This window comes from Lontra canadensis, unplaced genomic scaffold (genome assembly GCF_010015895.1).
Source record: "Lontra canadensis isolate GAN:19392208 unplaced genomic scaffold, GSC_riverotter_1.0 scaffold95, whole genome shotgun sequence".
Taxonomy (NCBI): Eukaryota; Metazoa; Chordata; class Mammalia; order Carnivora; family Mustelidae; genus Lontra; species Lontra canadensis.
Genome location: NW_022631089.1, coordinates 6660738 through 6668720, shown reverse-complemented (window position 1 = coordinate 6668720; position 7983 = coordinate 6660738). Strand labels below are relative to the sequence as shown.

The 7983-nt window shown below is 39.8% G+C and overlaps 1 pseudogene; it reads right to left on the bottom strand.

The window, feature by feature from the left end:
* Positions 1-1521: 1521 nt before the first annotated feature.
* LOC116854823 lies at positions 1522-7138 on the bottom strand (annotated as a pseudogene).
* Between the last annotated feature and the right edge of the window lie 845 nt (positions 7139-7983).

The window sequence follows — 7983 nt, the reverse complement described above, 5'->3', positions numbered from 1 at the left end:
GGAAAATTACTCTGACTGTGAAAGTACAATTTCAGATGGCAAGCATCATCAATGACGCTGAACTTCTCTGCTGAAACTCAGAGAAAGGCCCGTGTTTATCCCATTCTAAAGATACAATTAGCTGAAGTTTTTATCTCCACATCTGAAAAGCCTAAAACAGACAAGGGCCCGATGAGCATTTCTGCTTGAGAAAAGGAGGACGTGATCCCACACTGGACTGGTTTCTTTTTCTTTCCATTAACGGACTTTTTGAATACGCAGCAATTAATCACTCCTCTCTGCTTACAAAAACAATTAGAGCTTTGTATTCGAACTCCAAGTTGATGAGTATTTAGGGTAAAGAATCATCAACATGGTCAGAATCTTCACCATTAAAATAAGAGTTTATGCAGAGTGTAATGACCAAGAAATTTTCAGTCTACATGAGGATAAGTCATTTCAGTGAAAAGGTTTAAAAAAAAAAAAAAGAGAGAGAAAGTTATTGAATCATCTTTGGAGGGTTTATATAGTACAAATAAATATATTGTTAGTGATTCCATAAAACAGTGCAAAGACCAGGCAACCAAGATGGTTTTAATGCATTAGTGTTACTCTAAGAGGCTACACTCAATCTAAGCATTCTTCTACTGTGCTAGAATTTTTGGTATTTTACTTTGGAATTTAATTTAAAAATTAGAATACATCCACTCTCTAAGTATTTGTCCCTTGATGCCAAATGTGATTTTTCGAAAACTTCCAGAATTCATATAGAAATCCATCAGTCAGGTCTGATGAATGAGGGCCCTCAAAGTGACCATGTTGAAATACAACACTCCTTTATGAATAGCGTGTTTATTATATCCATTCAGTTAAGCAACATTTATCAACTGAGATCTTGCCAGGTGTTAAGGGTCAAGATGGAGACCTATAAATAAGAATACACATGCACCCTCCCCATTAAGGATTTTAAAGTACACTGGGGAGAAAGAAATAGCTACTTGGACAACTGCAGAAAACCACCAAAGATTTATAAACAAAATGCTCTGAGAGCATCTACAAAGGAATGATTAATTTCAATGGAAGAGATCATGAGAGGACTCTTGGAGAAGGCTGAATCTGATGTGGGTCTTGAGAGATGAGTAAGATTTCAACAGGGGAAATCAGTGACGGGTAGGAAAGGAAGCACTTGTTAAACAAATGTGATTGTGAAGCCATGACACACAAGAGAGCGCGGAATGTGTCTATGGTACCACAGTTATCCTGCTGGAAGTCAAGACTGACCGGTAAACGAGGAGGCCAGAAAAGTGGAAATGTGGCCACTGAGACACCTACAACTGGAGAGGACCTGTAAGAACATCTACTTCCACTCTACTGTTTTATAGATGAAGAAGCAAGAAGTAGCTAGAGAAACTCGTACGATCACAAGGATAACTAGACCTGGCCAGAAGTGAACCCAAAGCTTCCACCATCCAAACCAGTCCTTTGCACCACCCCATGTGTTGTCTAGCATCATATCATGGCAGGTGGTTCTTATAAGCAATAATGAGTTTGAAGTTTTTGAGCAGGACTGTGATATGATCAGATACACATACACTCTAGAAAACTCCAAAAGCAGTGAGAAAAGACTGGAGAGAGAAAGACTGGTTAAAAAGCTTTTGCAGTCATCTAAGTCAGAGATAATGGGAGCCTGACCCAGAATTGTGATGACTGAAATAGAAAGGAAGTGATGGATTCAAGTGTCATTTCAAGGATGAAATTGCTGCAACTTGGTGATGAGAGAGAGTAAAAAATTACAGATGATGATCAAGTTCCAGAGCCTGAGTGAAGGCAGATCACCTGAGAAAGGAAAGGAATAAAAGGGGGCTGAATAAAAGACTTAGAGGAATAAAACAGTTAACTCTGTGTCCCCTTATGTTGGCTAATGACACTCAGTCACTCAATAGAAGCTGCGGCACACCTCTTTCACCACTTGCCAGTCCCCATTGACGGTTTCTTCGAATCTCCCTGGTATCAGTGTAGTAGAATCTCCTAAGTGACGTCTTAATCTCTGGTTTCACAACCTTCCATTTCATTCTGTACAATGCTATAAAACACAAACACAATGTAATCACATTCTGCTGACACTTAAAACTCTCCACATGCTCCCAGTCATTGAATAATATCCAAGTACTTGTCAGTATTGAATTTATTGCAAATCCCTTATGTGTTGTCATGTCTTCCTATTCTATGAGCTTTGGGGTTCATTTATGGCAGGGACCTTCTCTAATTTATTTGTGTATTGCCAATGCCTAGCAATGCATCTGTGCTCAAAAATGTATTTTGACCAGTACAAAACCCTTTTACATCTGGCCCTGCCCATTTCTCCAACTCTGGGTCCTGTCTGCCACAGCCCCATCAATCCCTGCTTAATTCTCATGCAAGCTCTAATTCCAGAGATACCTAACTATTTGCAGGTGCCTGAGTATTCTCTTCTCTTTTCTCACATTTGTACTCTGTCTTTGCCCCCTTCTCTTTGTTCTTTTTTTCCACTTCGTTGTATTTCCTATAATTACCTATATTCCCAAGTATCAGCTCGTAACCCCCTTCCTCCAAATAGCCTTTCCTAACCTTCATTCCTCCTTCTCATCACACCACGAGCCCAGACTGAGTAGTCGACTCTTCCAATATGCATATCACTAACACTGCATTTATCCAGCTGCTTCATAATAGTGGCTCCCCTCTTTCTTTCCATATAAATGCCAAGTTCCTAAATGGTTCACAGATCTTCATCTCTGGAAGCAGGATTGAATGACACATACATTCAGTAAATGACAAAAGAACAAAAGAAAGGAAGGAATGGAGGGAAGGAAGAAAAAGCAAGCTTGATATTTTACATAATGAGTTCTTCAACAGAACATTCATTAAGAAATGTCCAATAGATCCACAGGGTGGAGTGGACAGAAGGTTGAGCATCTATTCCTCTGTCTTCCTGCTCATTACTTTGTTTTACTAGGCCTTCAGAAACAATTCAATAACTAGAGGGTTCATTCTAAGTTGCATTTTAAGTTGTTAGGAAACAGTAAAAACAAATATTTTAAGGAAAACCATGTTTTATTAAATACTTGACTTTCTTCATTTTGGCTTAAGGCATGTGGAATTAGAAAGTCAGAGTATGTCTAACGCTCAATTAAAAGGCGCAACTATAAAAAGTAAGTAAGGTCAAATTCAACTCCATTTATGAAGTATTTGACAATTCCCTATACCACTGAAAAAGTGTCATGTTCCTTCAGTACATTGTCTGGTTGCTGCCTCCTCTCTGGGCAGTTGCATTTCATAATCATGGTCACAATCATGAAATATAACATTCTAAAAACTAAACTAGAGTCTATTTTTTCTCTGATGAAAGTCAAAGTTCCTTCAAAAAATTCTTAAAGGAAAAAACAAGAATACACAAAATACTTCCCAAAAATCATTGTGGTTAAATAAGGTAAAGCCAGAGGAAGAGGTTATAGTGGTACCATATCATCTGTTAAGACCAATTTAGAGTGATAGATGATAAATAAGTTGTAAGAAAACAAGAAGTTTTGTTCTGCAAAGTTCTGCTGTTAGCACTTTTGTTTCTTTGGCGAAGAAAGGAGAACAAAGAAAATTAAAGTTCCTCCCAGTGATAGCAAATATGTAACTGCTGACACTTCCACTCAGCATCTGTTTTGTCTTTTCCTTGTCTGTTTTCATTTTCCTGACAAACCTATTTGACTAGGGTTCTTCATTCAGTCAATAAATGTTTATTGCAGGCCTATTATATGAACACAATGGTTAACAAAATGCATTCCTTGCCCTGAAGCTTTAGCAGGTAAATTTAAAAAAGAGAGAGAGAGAGACAAAATCAAGGTGTGATAAGAGCTAACTAAATTGAAGAAGAAGGTGGAGAGAGAAAATAACCTAATCTGGAGACGGGGGTTTTGGTAAGGATTTCCAGGTGAAGGTCATTGCTAAACTGAGTTAATCAAGCAAAGAAGGGTGGTAGAGCGATGGGATAAAGAAAGATGGAACAGAGACACAAGATTTCCCTACCTGAGGGAACAGTATCTGCAAAAGAAAGGAAAAGCATATTTTGAAGAGATTTACAAACATATCAGTATCTTGTAATATATACTGTGATAGAAGAAGAGATAGGAGAAGAGTCCGAAAAGATAAACAGGATCACGAAAATTCTGATAGGACAGGTAGGAGCTGGATTTTATCCTAAGGACTGTGGGTAGTACTAAAAAGTTTTAATCACATAGTTTGGATTTTAGAAAGACCATAGGCTATTAGTGTAGAAAAAGACAGGAATTGAGACAGTTGGGAGATTGTTCTGATAACCTTGGCAAGAGGCAATGATGGCCTAACTCAAGAAAGCAGTAATGACATGGAAAGACCTGGATAAATTGGGATGGTATCAAGGAGAAAAAAGCTATAAAGAGGCTTGATATGTAGGTGTAGGAATTTAAAAATGAAGAAATTGCCCTCCAGGTTCCTTATACCCTGTCTCTCTCTCTCTCTCCCTCTCTTTTCTTTTCTTCTTCTTCTTCTTCTTTTTTTTTTTTTTTTTATATGATCTACGGAACTTAAACAATGATGTTGGTCACACATCCTATGAAGTCATCCAAAGTAGCTGGGTGGGCTACATCTAGCTGTTTCTATTGGTGGGGTAAGAATACTGATAGAAGAAATGAAATTTTATCCATTTAGCAGGTATCTTTTCATTGGTTCAGGAAAATGGAATGTTCAACATTGTACCTAGGACGTTGAATGAAAAATATCCAAAAAGTTAAGAGTAATAATAACTGAAGGGCACCTGGGTGCCTCAGTAGGTTGGGTGGCTGTGTCTTTAATTTTGGCTAAGGTCATGATCTCAGAGTCCTGGGATTAAGTCCTAAATCGGGCTCACAGGGAGTCCCTAGAGGAGTCTCTCTCCATCTCCCTCTGCCCCTCCCTGCTCGCTAACGCCCATGAGGATGCATGCGCTCTCTCAAAATACATAAATACATCTTAAAAAAAAAAAAAGAACTAATATTTGTTTTTATTATTATTCCCCATGTAAGTACTAATAGTTTATAAGCCAGCCATACATGCCTCAGTGAATCTGATATGTTTCTGAATTTAATGTTGCTATTTCTACTCAAAACAAAAGGAGTTGCTATAATTATTATTTCATATATAAGTTCATGTCTCATGATTCTTTCTTTCAACCTATAATTCAAACAAACTTCAAGACTAATCATAAGCCTTTCGGTTTTTTTCCTCCAAAATCTGAGACTAAATTTAAATTCTTCTCACATTTGCATGAAATCTATATGGAAAGTATGGTTCCCTTCTAAGAGACGTCTCACCCAAAGATAAATGCAAGCAAATTTCAAAATGTCCCAAGCATTATCCAGTCTCCTTGTTATTATATCAGCCCTGAACAAACAACAACAACAATAAAAAAAATAGGAAAAAAGTTCTTTGTGCATGCAAGCAAAAGGAATAACAGTGAAAATCTAAACATACCACCTTTATTATGCTAAGTGGAATGAGTCAGAGAAAAACAAATATCATATGATTTCACTTATATGTGGAATCTAAAATACAACACAAAAGAACAAACAAAGCAAAACAGAAACAGTCATAAATACAGAGAACCCATGGTTGCGGGGGGGGGGGGGGGGGGGTATTGGGAGGTAGGCAAAAGAACTGAAAGAGATTAAGAAGCACAAACTTCCACCTATAAAAGAAGTAAGTCATTGGGATGTAAACTACAGCATAGGAAATATAGTCAACAATATTATAATACCTTTGTATGGTTGACAGAGGATGACTAGACTTATCTCAGTGAGCACTGCATAATGTACAGAACTGTTGAATCACTATGTTGTGTACTTATAACATATTATATTATATTGTATGTCAACTATGTTTCAATTTAAAATTAATTTTTAAAAATGCAAACAAAATAAAAAATAAAACAAACATACTACCCTGATAGTCTCCTTTAAGGAAATAAAAATAACACAGACTTCTGATAAAGTATAAATGCCACGGGGTACTAAAAATATCAGTTACATAACAAGAAGGGAAACGAGGCAAGGGAGTTGCTCATAAAGAAAAATCTTCCCCAGTCCCCACATAACAAACTAACCTGCATAATACTCAAATAACTTTATTTTTATACTGCCCCTTCTCTGAATGATCAAAAGTACTAGTCCAGTAAATGCATATTAATAGGTTTGAGTCTAGGAAAAACAACTATATGACCAAACTAGAAAATTCTCCAACCAATACATCAGAACTGTACAATAAACACCAGGAGTATTTTAAGTTTCTCTAAGCAGTATTCATTGGTCATATAGAGAAAGAAATTGGCTTAGGGGCACCTGGGTGGCTCAGTGGGTTAAAGCCTCTGCCTTCGGCTCAGGTCATGACCTCAGAGTCATGGGTTCCAGCCCCTCATAGGGCTCTCTGCTCAACAGGGAGCCTGCTTCCCCCTCTCTCTCTCTGCCTGCCTCTCTGCCTATTTATGATCAATCTGTCAAATAAATAAATAAAATTAAAGAAAAAAAAAGAAATTGGCTTAAATTTTTGAGGTAAAACTCTGTTTAAAAAAAAAAAAAAAACCCACGCTATTTTTAGAGAGGTTAGAAATTAGACAAACACCTCCCTTGATCTAGCACCCTACCTTGGAAGAATATAAGGGCCCTTGTGAATGTTACCTTATGTGGAAAAAGCATCTTTGCAGATGTGATTTAAGTTAAAAGTTCTTAAGATGGGAAGATGTCCCGGGGTTATCAGGGCGAGTCCTAACTGCAATTCTGTATCCAATCCGCAAGAGATTCGATACAGAAGAGGAGAAGGTAACGTGGCCCCACAGGCAGAGAAAGCGGCCATGCGGCCACCAGCCAAGGTACCTCTGCATCACCAGACGCTGGAAGACGCAGGGAATGGCTGGTCTCCCAGCGCCTCCAAAGGGGGTCCGCCCCGTCGACATCGTTTTCAGCCCAGTGAGCCTGACTTGGGACCTCTGACCTGCAGAATTGTGGGAGAATGGATTTCTGGTGATTGAGAAGCCACCAAGTTTGGGGGTGCCTTATCACAGCAGCCCCGGGGAGGTCAAACAGAGGCTTGGGTACGTACAGCCCGGGAGGGAGACTAGCCTCATGACACTCACTTTGCCACTCAGCAGGTCTCAGGCGGCGACGATGCAAGGTGCTCGCGCTGGGGCGTGTCACCTCCTAAAAGAGGCGGAACTTCCACCGCTTTCGCTGCAGACAGCCTCGGGGGCACCCTCGCCACGGAGGAAACCCAAACTTCCCTCCCCGGAGGCAAAGGGAACGGGCCTGCGCGCCGCTCAGTAGCAGAGTCGGGCCTCGGCTAAGGGACGGCCTGCCTTTTCAGGACAGTTAACTGCTGTCAGTCGCAGCTGAAACCATTCTGGGAGCACGTCCGTGGGTATGACTCACTGGTGAGGAGAAACCAGACAGGCAAGTGTGGAGCGCTGGGAAGGCTTCCAGGGACGAGACTCTTCTCTCAGGCCGGCGATTCAGAAGCAATGTGACTTTGGGCGAGTTGCTAACCTACTTCACAACAGTGTCAGAGGGCAGCTTTGCAATTAATTTGTAAATGCCCTTTGGCCCGCGGAAAATCCATTCAGCCTGTGAGATTTTTATCTCCCAGAGCTGCTGATTTGCATACCATGCAGCTCTGCCAAGGAAACAAGCATCTGCCCGCATTAAGTACAAATGCAGAGTTCTCTTTAAAAGACAGATACCCTGCAAGATCTCAATAAAATGAAAGAAATGAAGAGGGAGACTATTAACACTCGTTTTGGTTCCACTGGCTAAGCCCCGTTTGACATATTCTGATTGTGTTTAGCAAACAGGTATACGGGTAAGCATTTATTTCCTTGGACACTGAGGTGGTTGGCAAATTGCGTTCGGATGCTTTCGGATCCTCAGGAAAAGGGCATTGTATAAATCCAGGGAACTATTATGCGAGAGAGACAGA